Genomic DNA, 14,756 nt, shown 5'->3' with positions numbered 1-14,756 from the left:
CCCTGTGTGAGGTGAGTAGGTGTGGTGTGGCGCGACTCCCAAGGAGACATTTGTCACACAACATGGAGCTGATGACTACAACAAACTCCCTATAGTCCCTGAGTTCACACGCATGTCTGTTTCATTCTGAGGGGACACTTAGGCCAAGTAGTGTTTAAGCAGGGCATAGTGGCACATGCCTGCAACCCCAGCCCTTGGGAGGAAGAAGCAAGAGGATCTGCAGGTTCAAGGCCAGCCTGGGCAACATGGCCTGCTGCAGGCCAGCCTGGGCTACGTGGCATGCTGCAGGCCAGCCTGGGCTATGTGGCCTGCTACAGGCCAGCCTGGGCTATGTGGCCTGCTACAGGCCAGCCTGGGCTACGTGGCCTGCTGCAGGACAGCCTGGGACACAATCAGACACAGTCTTGAAGGGAAAATAAAAATCTGTTTAGAAGTGCCATATGGCAGATTGTACTGACTCAGTAATACAAAATTGACTTAAAAAAAAAACCCTCAGAACACAAGCTTCTTGCTCAGTACCTCATCTCTGTAAGTACGTTTCTCCTTTATAAACAGGCAAAATGGACAAGAAAGAAGTTATCAGCATAGTGAAACACTGGCCTTTGCACTTCTTTTAAGGATGATGTCGGGGCTGGAGAGATGGCTCAGGGGTTAAGAGCACTGTCTGCTCTTCCAGAGGCCCTGAGTTCAATTCCTGGCAACCACATGGTGGCTCACAACCGTCTATAATGAGATCTGATGGTCTATTCTGGCATGCGGGTGTACATACAGGTAGAGCACTATATACATACATAAAGAAAGAAAGAATTAAAAAAAAAAAAGATGATGTGTTCCTCAAAGTCACTCCCGGGCTTGTCTTTTACCTAGACACGTGTTCCTATCTTTATATAAATATGGTTTTAGATGCCTCTGCATTGTAAAATAGTTTTACCAAAATGGAATCAATGTTTATCGTTTTAAAATGAATCACACCGCTAATATTGATTTTGGATAAAACAATGGCAGGGTTAGGCACAACCCCCCTGGTCCTCTTGACTGAGTAGACCCAGGGACCTTTTAGCCCTTTCTTGCTTTCTTGCCCACTCCCCAGGACATGAGTAAGCACATCAAAGCTCTTTTGCCTTTTCGCTTAGGGTTCCTTCTCAGCCCACTGAGAGGCAAATGAATGGAGATTTTTGTTGGACCCCTGGCTGAGCCTTACCTCCCACCTGGGCCTTTAACTGGGCTTAGCCTGCATAGCAATTAAAGGAACAGACCAGCCTACTGTAAATAAGGTCACGCCTTTGGAAGAGACCAATTTACAGGTCCAAAAATACTCCGAGGAGGGTTCTGTTGTTATTGTTGGATTTGCTCCTCTTTAAAAAAAAAAAAAATCAACCTCCAGTGATGCTTGAGTGTAGGCACGTGTCTGCCCTGTTTTGCTCGGGAACTCAGGCGTGTGAAGCCTTGGGTTGACACACAATGAGAGCTTCAAGGCCAAGTACGAAATGATACGTCTTAATTATAAACCACAGTTAGTTCATTGTCAAGGGTGTGCTGCGGTGCCCCCAGCAGCTGCTGGGTGAACTTCTGGGATCTGGGAACGCTGGAGCGCCTCTGAGCTGGCTCCACAGCCCTCCTTATGTAGAGCAGCATGGATGTATTTATTTTCATTCTTGTGAAAAACGTCCTTGCTGACTGCAAGATAAGGACAGAGCTTTTGTATCAAGGAGAGACACTTACCAGTTTTGGAAAGGGTCAAGTTTTAAGGGAGTCAGCACAGATTCTTGGAAAAAAAAAAGGACATTTAAAAAATATTTATTTTTATTTTATGAGAATGAGTGTTTACTTGCATGTATGTACGTATGTATGTATGTATGTATGTATGTATGTATGTATGTATGTATGTATGTGTACCATGTGTGTGCCTGGTGCTCTCAGAGGTCGGAATAGGGTGTCCGATCCCCTGGAATTGGAGTTACACTTGCCAGGTGTCATATGGGTGGTGAGACTTGAACTCAGGTCCTCTGCAGGAGCAGCCAGTGCTCTTAACCACCGAGTCATCCATCCAGCCTTATTTTTTTTTAATGTTGCTATTATTTTTGTTTGTTTTTGTTAGCCTATATGTTGAGCGCAGCTCAGCTACTTGGCTGCGCTAATGACCATGATAAACAAGGACAGGGATGACAGGAGTTAAGTTTAGACTGAATACTTGGAGAGACTTCTCTGAAGAGGGACATTTACCCTGAGCCACTACAGCAAGATGACAAGCCACAGGAGGACGGAGGGGACATCTGAGGTCCAGAGAGCCCAGGTTTGGGGACGGTTCCTGCAGGGTGGTGTGGATGTTGCTGGGACAGAGCCTGGGTCCCGGCAGCTACAGCCCTAACAAGCTGAGCTTGGCCACCCATCCTCAACAGACCAATTAAAGAAATAGGTAGTAGGGGCTGGAGAGATGGCTCAGAGGTTAAGAGCACTGGCTATTCTTCCAAAGGTCCTGAGTTCAATTCCCAGCAACCACATGGTGGCTCACAACCATCTTTGATGAGATCTGGTGCCCTCTTCTGGCATGCAGGCACGCATGGGGGCAGAATACTGTATAAATAATAAATAAATAAAATCTTTAAAAAAAAAAGAAATAAAATAGGTAATAATAAAAACCTATAGTTAAAAAAAAAAGGAGATTTATTCACTGTGGTGCTGTCAGGAAAATGGATAAGCAGAGAGCTCCAGCATCCTGTGGTCCATCCCCCCCAAGGTCATCTGCAGGGTTCTCACAGAAGGTTCAGGTTTATAGAATACGCATAGCTGTCAGTGTGTTGGCTCCAGGTGGTCAGATAAGTTATCAGGACTGTGGAAAAGCTCTTTTTGCTCTTTTTCTTTTTCTTTCAAGGCAGAATTTCTCTGTATTAGCCTTGGCTGTCCTGGACTTGCTCTGTAGACCAGGCTGGCCTTGAACTCACAGAGATCTGCTTGCCTCTGCCTCCCGAGTGCTGGGATTACACGCATGCGCCACCACGCCCGGCTCCAGTCTCCATTCTTGCAGAGCTCCCGGTAGATGTGCCTGACTCAAGAACAGGGTCTCCTCAGATGCTCAGGGTCCATGGAAACCGTACTTAAGCAACATTTTTGGAACTGTCTTCTGTTTCCTGTCTGCACTCGCCTCTAAGCTGTTGTCTGCCAGAGGGAAGCCATCTGCTTTTCCCTGCAGTAACATAATAATATTAAAACAACAACAGCCACAACAACCCAAACGCTTTTTATTTCCCATTAAAATGCAGTCTTTAATGGTTAATGGCCATTTAACATGTATGCAGTGTGCTCTGCCCCAGTCACGTGACCCTGAAGGACCTGCTCTGAGAACCACATTGTCCAGCGAGTCGGTCATTGTGGGCGCATTATAGATTGCGCTAAGCAGTTTCAGTGGCCGCAGTGATAATAGTGGAGGCACTGCATTGAAACGGCATCCAGAGATGCGTCACTTCTCCCAAGCCAGCCTTTTGGTCTGTATCCTCTGTGAAGGAGGAGCATGACACAACAGCCCCCTGGGGATCTCTGTGTGAAACCTACAGGGCTTCTTTAACTCAGCCCTTTGCAAAAATGACAAAAGGATGAATTAAGACTCCCTTAGGGGCTGGACGCCTCTAATCCCAGCACTCTAGGAGGCAGAGGCAGGCGGATCACTGTGAGTTTGAGGCCAGCCTGGTCTACAGAGTGAGGCCAAGACAGCCAAGGCTACACAGAGAAACCCTGTCTCAGAAAACCCAAAAAAACCGAAACACCAAAGCAAAGCAAACCAACAACAACAAGACTCCCTTAGGGGCTGGCCAGATGGCTCAGCCTACAAGGCATTTGCCACCAAGCCTGACAACTGCCATTCCATCCTGGGACCTTCATGGTAGGAGAGAACTGACCTCCGGCAAATGGTCCTTCTATTGCCATATGCTCGCTCCGTGTACACACACACACACACACACACACACACACACACACACACACACACACCTCACATAAAAATCACATGTAACAAGCAGTAATAATAATAGGATTCCTCAATGCTTCCTCAGGGCTGACTTGGCATAGACATGGATTTCTCTTTTTGATTTGTTTTTTTGTTTCTTGTTTTTTGAGACAGGGTCTCTCTGTGTAGCCTTGCCTGTCCTGGACTCCCTTTGTAGACCAGGCTGGCCTCGAACTCACAGCGATCCTCCTGCCTCTGCTTCCCAAGTGCTGGGATTAAAGGCGTGTGCCACCATGCCTAGCCTGGATTTCTCTTTTTAAAGCGTTAGTTCAAACGAACAAATGCAGGGCCTGGAGAGACAGCTCAGCAGCTAAGAGCACAGGCTGCTCTTGCAGAGGATCCTGGGATTGACTCCCAGCATGCACATGGTGGCTCACAACCATATGTGACCCAGTCCTACGGGGTCTGACTCCCTCTCCTGACTCTAAGGGCAGCAGTTGCACACGCATCCAAGTGGGCGAACGCTACTTGTACACATAAAATAAATGGAAAACCAGTTCCAAATTCAGAGTCCAGTGTAGTATATTTTAGTTGAAAAGGCAGATACGTGGAACGGAGAGTGTTTCCCGGAAGAAGCACATATCACCCGCATAAACATAACTAATCTGCCAGTTTTAAATGAGCAAGTTACATATTGAAAAACGCGGATGTTGTGACGTGGCTTTACGATGAAACAGCACGCAGCTATTGGCTGATGTTCAGTGCTGTTCAGTGGAACAAAATGCTCTTCAGTGCTCTCAAATGGTGACAGTAGCAAAAAGGACCAGATGCTAACTTACGCGTTTATTTTGCATTCCAATATTTAAAACACACTTTAGAGCCAGGCACGGTAGCATTTGCCTGTAATCCCAGCAGTCGGGAGGCAGAGGCAGGCGGATCTCTGAGTTTGAGGCCGGCCTGTTCTATAAAGTGAGTCCAGGAGCCAGGGCTACACAGAGAAACCCTGTTTCTGGGGAAAACAACAACAACAACAAACCCACCCTCCCTCACATAAAAAACAAAACAAAACAAAAAACCAAACCAACACCGACAATAAAATAAACTTAGAGATAAGTGTAACGGGTAGGGTTGCAGTAGGATCAGGTCTCGGCTAGAACTTGTTTTTCTGGCTTTGCGTCCTTTCAACTTTAACGAAGGCAGAAATAGGACTTTTGCATTTGTGATTATTTTTAAAGATTTATTTATTTTTATTTTATGTGTATGAGTGTTGCTTACACGTATGTATATGCATCCTGTGTATGCACCATGCGCGCGCGCGCGCGCACACACACGTACACACGCACACACACGTACACACACACACACACATGCACATGCACACGCACACAGACATACACACACACATGCACACATGCACATGCGGGGTCTTTACTTTACATTCTACTGATGGAGGAGAGTGCAACATAGTCACATATAGCAGATAATGACCAAACACTCCTGATGCTGATTGCTGGCAACGGTACCCTGTTACCCTGGAGACACCCGGGAGCATCCTGTTTCCTGAGATTGATCTCCTAAAATGCCCTGGCGCTCAAGTTTCAAGCAGCCAAGCCCACTGAGGCTTTAGAAAGCCCAGAAGGGAAGTTCAAAGGGCTTGGTGGAGCTAAGCAGTCAGGATTGAGGTTTCCGTTTCAAAACGCACCATCTAAAACAACACCGGGCTAAAAACCCTCAATTTCGCCGGAGAGGAGGGCAGGCCTGTTTTCCTTCCTAATTCTCCCAGGGCTTGGCTTAGGGTCTCAGCAAGGAGCCCGTAAAGCATGCTCTCTGTCCCTGGGCCGACAGAGTTAAGCACATTCTATCTTGGATGCAGGAAGGAAAATTCCTTTTGTGTTCGCACCATCAGGTTTTCTTTCAGTTTATAGAAACCGTATCAGCATTTTGCAAAGGAGAAACAGCCCCGAGACAAAGGGGAGACATTCTTTTAAAGGTCTGACAGAGCCGGAACAAGATTCTTTCTCTCCCTAGAGGACTCTGAGGCAGCAGGACAGGACAGGACCATGGGAACGTGGGGGCACAAAGGATAAGATTAAAGGGCACAGGCCTGCTCTGCTTGATAAGAAGCTAAAAATAAATTTAGGTGTCTGTTCTCCGGGTTGGGAAAAATGTGTGTCTCCAGCTAATTGCATCTTTTTCCACCGTAATGGTCTTGACGGACATCGACTTGTGGGCTATGTGCTTGAGCCTAGTGACTCTTCCTGCCAGCTTCTCCTGTCAATGCTACCACTCAGCTGCTGCCTTAGCCTTCCCTTGGTGGGCTGTGGAACCCTGGGAGAGGGGGTGCTGTTGTTGCTTAAAATATTTATTTTCACTTTATGTGTGTGAGTGCTTGTCTACATGTTTGTATGTTATGTAAATGTGCACTGTGTGCATGCCTGGTGCCTCTAGAAGTCTGAAGAGGATGTTGGATCTCTTGCCAACACACCGGCACCCAACATAGCACACGCAGCACACCTGCAGCCAACACACCTGCAGCAAACTCAGTGCATCTGTTGGCTGCAGGTGAGTTACAGACAGTTGTGAGTCACCACGTAGGTGACTGGGAACTGAACCCAGGTCCCCTACAAGAGCAGCCAGTGCTCTTAACCATGGGACCATCTCTCCACCTGTGGGTTTGGTTGTTTGATAGGGTGCTACATTCCAAAGGATGTGACAATGATCAGAGGCATTCAGACTGTGACCAGGCGTTCTGACTGAGCTGTGATCTGGGTGGTTTTGCAGATCCACCAGTTCTCCCGCCCCACCCCCACCCTGCACCCTAGGCCTTCAATTTCATTCCATTAGAGTTTTTTTTTATCGCTACCCATCAATCACCAACTCCTCCAAAACATGGGTACAATGAGAGCGCTCTTCTCTTGATTGTTTTTATTCTTTTAATTAAAATTAAGCCTGGAGACCAACCCTTAGATTAGCAAATGCCCATTTTAGGCAAACCTGATGGATGGAATTCCAGCAAGGCCAACCCCATGCATTAGGAAGTAATTATTGGCTTTGTAAGAGAATCCTTCACTTTGCAGAGGAGCAGCTAGAGGATTTGCTAGAAAGCTCGATCACATTTAAAATAATTGGGCTTGCCTGCATTTGTCTGATGGCTTCCTATTAGGTAAGCATGCAGTCCCCTGCAAATGACCAGGACACCCTGCCAAACAATATCAGCTGTTGTAAATATTGCAGAGACCAGCTGGTCAGTGGCAATGGCATTAAAGATGAAGGACAGATAGATATTCCCTGTACTGTACTGTACTGTGATGGCTGCAGGTGTGTTGCATGCACTGTGATGGCTGCAGGTGTGTTGCATGCACTGTGATGGCTGCAGGTGTGTTGCATGCACGGTGTTGGCTGCATGTGTGTTGTATGCACTGTGATGGTTGCAGGTGTGTTGTATGCACTGTGATGGCTGCAGGTGTGTTGCATGCACTGTGTTGGCTGCAGGTGTGTTGTATGCACTGTGTTGGCTGCAGGTGTGTTGCATGCACTGTGATGGTTGCAGGTGTGTTGTATGCACTGTGATGGCTGCAGGTGTGTTGTATGACTGTTGGCTGCAGGTGTGTTGCATACACTGTGCTGGCTGCAGGTGTGTTGCATGCACTGTGTTGGCTGCAGGTGTGTTGCATGCACTGTGATGGCTGCAGGTGTGTTGCATGCACTGTGATGGCTGCAGATGTGTTATATGCACTGTGATGGCTGCAGGTGTGTTGCATACACTGTGCTGGCTGCAGGTGTGTTGCATGCACTGTGATGGCTGCAGGTGTGTTGTATGCACTGTGTTGGCTGCAGGTATGTTGCATGCACTGTGATGGCTGCAGATGTGTTATATGCACTGTGCTGGCTGCAGGTGTGTTGCATACACTGTGCTGGCTGCAGGTGTGTTGTATGCACTGGGATGGCTGCAGGTGTGTTATATGCACTGTGATGGCTGCAGGTGTGTTGCATGCACTGTGATGGCTGCAGGTGTGTTGCATACACTGTGCTGGCTGCATGTGTGTTGCATGCACTGTGTTGGCTGCAGCTGTGTTGTATGTACTATGCTAGCTGTAGGTGTGTGGCATACACTGTGTTGGCTGCAGGTGTGTGGCATGCACTGTGTTGGCTGCAGGTGTGTAGCATGCACTGTGTTGGCTGCAGGTGTTTGGCACTGCAGCTGTGTTGCCTGAAGCACCTCCACTTCAGATGATCAGAATGGCTCCTCAGCAGTGAAGACCTTTGACATGGGGAGCTGAATCCGAATTGCAGGTCGCAGATCTCCACTGAGACCGCCTGGCCTCTCCAGCCCACGAGGAGAATGAACTCTGACCCAGAACCCTGAGAGGTGAAAGTTGTGGAAAGAGTCCAGCAGGACTTAAAAGCAAACATACTCAAACAGTTCTCATTTCTTCCAAATGGAGAAAGTGTGGGGTGAGTGAGAAAGTAGGAAAAGCCAGTAACTTGTATCGCTAAATAGTATAACTTAATTATAACACTTTTTTGTCTTAAAAATAAGAAGAAGTAAACATTTTCTGAGCCAGGATCCTGCGCATTTTCTGTCTTATTTAACATAAAGCCATGATTTGATGCACCCAGCAAGTTAAACCATGTTTGAAAGCAGCTTTTATTTAAACCAAAGCTTACTCTTTTTAACTGGATTTTTCTTCCTAATGGCAAGAATTTTACATTAGCAAAGGGAGAATTATGTGAACTCACGGGTAATTAAATATTGACTTTAGTGCATCTAAATTATTGCTCATCTTACAAAAAGATTAGAACGAGCCATTATGATGCATAATATGACTTAGAAGCAAGATTAAAATCTCATTTCTTCTTCATTTTTCCCTCTTACCGAGGTCGTCTCTCCGCCTGTCCCTTTTGATGTATCTCAAACGAGTGTGTATAAAAACGTTGCAGGCTCTTTCCAGGTGGTGCCCTGAGAGTTAAGGGTTATTGTTTCATTACTTGAGTGGCTTTCTCACTCCTAGAGAAAAGTAAGAGGGCCCACACCAGAGGCCCTCTTACAAAATCACCAAAGACCCATGACAGGCTCCAGGCTCCACCTACAGATTTGCTTGGTGTCATTTTTGAAACCTCTCTGTGCTTGGCCCAGCTCGCACCTCCCATAGGCATGTTCTTACCCCCTTGCCTGCTCGCCCAGGTCCTTCTTAACCTAGATTCTAGTGTGAGCTTGTAGGGCATGACCTCAAGGTCTGATGTACAGTATGACATCGTTGCTAATTAGTTTCATTTGTCATTGCTCTGTGCCTGGGTCATCCCTCACACCCCTGTCCTCCAGCAGTCATGGCAGAAGTTGCCTTCTCCCCCTTGCGCAACGCATAGAAGAGTGATGACACCCCAACAGGCAGGCGGGCGTGCTTCTGACACCCCCACCCCCATCCCAGCTCTGTGTGCCTGGAGACTTTGACCTCAGGAAAGAAGCATTTTAATCTGCTGAACTCAAAAGTCAGGGGCTGGAGACAAAACCACAAGACTATTTACTAAAGCGAATTTATTAACCGGGAATGGTGGTGCATGCCTTTAATCCCAGCACTTGGGAGGCAGAGGCAGGTGGATCGCTGTGAGTTCAAGGCCAGCCTGGTCTACAAAGTGAGTCCAAGACATCCAAGGTTATACAGAGAAACCTTGTTTTGAAAAACCCAAAAACAAACAAACAAAAAAGGGAATTTATTTTCTTTGTTGAAGGTTTGAGATTGGTAAAATAATGTTTCAAATTAAGACACAACTACATCATTTTCCCCTTCCTTTTCCTCTCTAGTTCTTCCCATATTCCTCCCCAAATCCACGGCCTCTCTTTCTTTGTTTTGTATGTATTACTTATGTGTTATACATAAATGCATAATGCATAAAATCTCAGTAAGATTTGCAGAGTGTGTTGAGCGCTGCTTGTCCGTGACAGCAGGCTGACCACTAGTGTTGGATACCCAGTTAAGAGGCTTGCTCCTGGGCATGACTAACTCTGTTCTTCACATCCTTTCCTGGCCTTTAGTGCTTTGTCTAGAGGTGGGCCCTGTGAGATTACCCCTGACAGACATTTCTTATAGAAAAAATAACACTAGGTGGGAAAGAGGTTGGGGAGAGTTACAGGAGTGGGCATCAGGTGTAGGGAGAGAGGGGTTGGGGAAGACCAGGAGAGAGAATAGAAATCGGTGTGTGTGTGGGGGGGTGCATTTTTGGGATAGGAGAGGCTCCTGGGAGTCTATGGGAGTGACCCTAGCTAAGAGTTCTGGGGAAGGGGGGATGGTTAAGGAGCCTGAAGCCAGCTGCCACCTCCTGTAGCCAGGCGGGACTTCCAGTGAAGGGAATGAGACACCAACCCGTCCACAGAACCTTAGACCCAAAGTTTGTCCTGCCTACAAGAAGTGTAGGGATAAAGATGGAGCAGACATTGAGGGAACGGCCAACCAATGACTGGTCCAACTTGAGACCCACCCCACCGGAGAGAGCCAACCCCTGACACTATTAACGATATTCTGCTATCCTTGCAGACAGGAGCCTAGCACAACTGTCCTCTGCGAGGCTCCATCCAGCAGCTGACGGAGACAGATGCTGAGACTCACAGCCAAACAATGGGCCAAACTCGGGGCGTCTTGTGGAAGAGTGGGATGAAGGATTAAAGGGCCCGAAGGGGTCAAGGACACCACAAGAAGACCTACAGAGTAAACCAACTTGAGCCCGTGGGCACTCACGGAGACTTAACCACCAGCCAAAGAGCAAGCATGGGACGGACCTAGAGCCCCTACACATATGTAGCAGATGTGCAGTTTGGTGATCACGTGGGTCCCCTAACAATGGGAGCGGGGCTGTCTCTGACTCTGTCGCCTGCCTCCGGATCCCTTTTCCCTACCTGGGCTGCCTTGTCAGGCCTCGGTGGGAGAGGATGCTCTTAGTCCTGATGTGACTTGAGGTGCCAGGGTGGGATAGTACCCCTGGGGGGGGGCTCCCCTTCTCTGAGAAGAAGGAGAGGGGGAATAAGGAGACAGGGCACGTGAGGGTGGGACTGGGAGGAAAAGACGGAGGGGAGTGGAATCAGGCTGTAAAAAGATTAAGTAAATAAATAAAACAAGTAAAAAAAAAAGGTGGGGGGAAATAACTTAAGATAAACACACACACATATAAATTTGGATAGGACATAGGTTATTACATATGTAAATATGAATGACATATACATATACCGTGTTATATACATTTATGTATGATATATGCACATATACCTATATTACATATAGATGTACTGCAATACACACACATTCATAGACAGTGGGTAACAACTTATTTTGATAGGCTTTTCTTTTTTCTTTTTCGAGACAGGGTTTCTCTGTGTAGCCTTGGCTGTCCTAGGCTCGCTTTATAGACCAGGCTGGCCTCGAACTCATAGCAATCCCCCTGCCTCTGCCATGTGTGTCACCATACCTGGTGATAGTTTTTTTTTTTTTTTCTTAAATGTATTTTCTGCCAGGGTCTGTGCTTGTGGACGGGGAGAACAACAGGGAGAGAGGGAGGAAGAGGCTGATGAAGTAAGGGGCTTTGAGAGGAAGACACCAGGTTTAGGGGGGTGAGGCGGGTGCCCTTTGCTTCCCTGGTTTCCAAGGTCAGCAGGGGTGTCAGGGCACTGCTATCTGCTATCTTTAAGGAAGCTGGTCTCTGGTTTCACAAGCTGCTGCCTTGGGGGTCTGGGCCACCAGCTCAAATGACTCTACTGGAAGGACTCAGAAAAAAGTGTGTTTATTCCTTCAGTCTCTGTGTGAGGGCCCAGGGGGCAGCCAGCATTTCCACACGCGTAGTGCTGTCAGTCTCCAGGAGTTCTGGGAGTTCTGCTGTTAGGGAAAAGCCACTCATGTGAGCAAGCACGTGTTATTTTACTAAGAATCGCTAGGCTTGGCTTCGAAGAAGGACGAAATTCAATCCTGTGACATCCAACAACCATAGTGTGTTGGATTCCTAAGGGGAAGGCTCTGGGCGTCAGCTTGCGTGGGCTGACTGGCCTCAAGGGAGTGGTCTGGAAGCGCTGTTTCCCCAGAGTGGTTTTGACTTCCGGGATAAGTGGGCTTGCAGCGATTGAGGGTGGGGGGAGGAGGGAAGGGAGGTGGGAGGCCGGGCTTCCTAGCACACATGTTGGACACGGGGCCTTCTTCGCAAGCGGTTTCTCATGTCTGTCAAAGAAAAGTGACATAATATATGTGTGCAAACTTGAAGGCTTCCCAGATGCAGTTCCTGTACTTCCTCATTTATTGCTCATTCGTTTAGTTAGTACATAGTCCATGCTCTTTGTGCAAAATAACGGGGCCTGGGCTGAAGAGAAGGCGACTCTTCCTGAGGACCCAGGTTCAATTCCCAGCACCCACACGGCAGTTCACAAATGACTGTTACTCCTGTTCCAGGGTCTCTGACGCCCTCTTCTGGTGCCCTTAGGCACTGCATGTATGCATTTACTGCACAGACATGCTGTCAGACAAACACCTGTACACATAAAACAAAAATAAATAAATCTTTGAAAAATATAAGTAACAAAATAGCAGAGTTCAACATGGCAGTTTCATGCATGTGTAGTGTGAGCTTTGTTTGTATCTATCTCTTCCCCCTCTCAATGGTAGTCCTCTTCCTCCTGATTTTATTACACACACACCTACACACACACATAAACACATATACACATACACACACATACACACATACACATACACACACACATACACACACACACACACACACAGAGAGAAAGAGAGAGAGAGAGAGAGAGAGAGAGAGAGAGAGAGAGAGAGAGAGAGTCAGCATGAGGAAAAGAACGGGTGCCACATATTTAACCTTCCTGAGCTCCCTGTATCCCATTTTAAACAACATTGCTGTGCAAGGGAAACAGAAAGTTGAGGGTTAATGATAAATATCTGGAAACCATACCGGAGCCTGACACGTTCTGTATGTAAACTTGACGCTGCCAAACTCTACTGCTTGTACCCAATGTCAAGAAGCTTGTTGGCCTGGCAATCCCTGCTGTAACCGCCTGCCAGGCGCCGGGGTTAGATTTCCTGGGAGCACAATCATTGAAGCCCCCATTTGTAGTAACACAATTGTTCATATGGCCTCGCCGTCAGCGGTCAGCTCCCAAGGGATTATAGGGTGAGTAACCCTGGACCCAAGAACCAAAGCTCAAGGCTCAGACTATGCACAAACACCCCAGCACCAAAAATACACTAATAAGCAAGCAGCTAAGTGGGTGCCCAAATCAATAGCGGTGTGCAGGAGTCGCATCAGAGGGTGCCAGCACGGAGACAGTAGACAAGAGCATCAGAGGGCTGGGATTGAGTGACCGCTTTGATATGGTTGCCTGTCTATTCTTGGCATAGCTAAGACTGCATTTGGCTCTAACTAGTAGGCTGCTGACAGGGGCTGGACCAAGAAAGAAGTGTTTGCTTTCGGGTTCTGTAACACTGAGCAGTGAGTTCTGAGCTAGAGTGTGCCGGTGTCAAGAGAGCCCCCAACACCCCGCCTCACCTCACATATAATTTTCCATCCCCGATGTCATTTCATAACTCCGGCCATTGCGTTTGCCTTCACCGCAACAGATAAAAAGGCAGAAGGGCAAAGGGCATGCTGTTTTGCTTCCATTTTCACTTACAGCTTATTGGCCAGAGGCAGACACGTGCTCTTACGGTTAACTGCAGAAGACACCGGAATCAGCGGTGTTTATTTGAGATAGCCACAGGCAAAGCTAAAACAATGGAGTCTGCTGTGACAGGGAAAAGTGAGTAAAGATGCAGTGGGACACGAGTCTCTGCTACAGAGCGACCCAAATCAGGGCCTCAGCTGTCCCCTGATTTTATAGACGGCGCTGGCTGAATTGTACTTCCTGTCGCTGGGGCACAAAATTGGAGGCACTGAGTGACCAGTGGAGTTTGAGGTGCCCCAGGGAACCAGGTTACAGAGATGGCGCCTGGCAGGAAGGGCCAGGGGTGCTTAGAAAAAAAGGACAAAGTGACAGTTTCTGATGAGTCCGGGAGGAGCTCGCCACACAGGAGGCCAGAAAGCCGTGGGGACAGGAAGGGGAGACGCTGGCCCCCCTTATCTCTAAGTCCCAATTTAAAGAGATCTTTGGGTGTGTTTAAGGTGTTCACGGTGAAATGTATCTGCTTGCGGCTTAGAAAACTGAATGAAGGGTTGGAGAGATGGCTCGGAAGTTAAGAGCACTGCTTGTTCTTCTAGAGGTCCTGAGTTCAAGTCCCAGCAACCACATGATGGCTCACAACCATCTACAATGAAATCTTGTGCCCTCTTCTGGTCTGGCAGAACAGTGTATACATAATAAATAAATAAATAAATAAATAAATCTTTAAAAAAAGAAAAGAAAAGAAAAGAAAACTGAATGGAGGTTTCGTTACCCCCAGGAGAACGTTAGCAGCCGGCGAGGTATGACTCTGCCCTTTCTTAACCCTGCTAATCTCAAGCATCAAAGTCGCCAAGGGACTCAGTCACCATGGGTGTCACACGGTGGCATTTTCATCCCAGTTTCTCTTCCCTTTTACACATAAAAATGAAAGACACGGGGCCGTTTCAAAGTTGGAATTCAAAAACGAAATCCAGGGTTTGCATGGCAACATGACCTTATTTCCTCATTTCCCACGTCCTCTTCTAAGATTTTGCAATTAGCCGAATAATTGGAAATTTAAAATACCATAGCCAGTACGGCCAAGCTAATGTTGTCTTTATATGTAAACTCCGATGTTCTAATTCCCTGCTTTTAGAGGTTTATGGCTTTGTTATTGCCTTGTGAGGG

At 47.3% G+C, this 14,756-nt stretch overlaps 1 long non-coding RNA gene across 1 annotated transcript; it reads left to right on the top strand.

Moving 5' to 3' along the window:
• The first annotated feature begins 13,622 nt into the window (after window positions 1-13,622).
• Window positions 13,623-14,392, top strand: LOC311586271. Its single transcript, XR_014775504.1, has 2 exons — window positions 13,623-13,727; window positions 14,186-14,392. It is a non-coding gene; the product is annotated as an uncharacterized lncRNA (long non-coding RNA).
• The last annotated feature ends 364 nt before the right edge of the window (window positions 14,393-14,756 follow it).

Source organism: Acomys minous (assembly GCF_964271855.1).
Source record: "Acomys minous genome assembly, chromosome: 16".
NCBI lineage: Eukaryota > Metazoa > Chordata > Mammalia > Rodentia > Muridae > Acomys > Acomys minous.
Note: the sequence above shows the minus strand (reverse complement) of the source record. Positions and strands in the feature narration are given on the sequence as shown.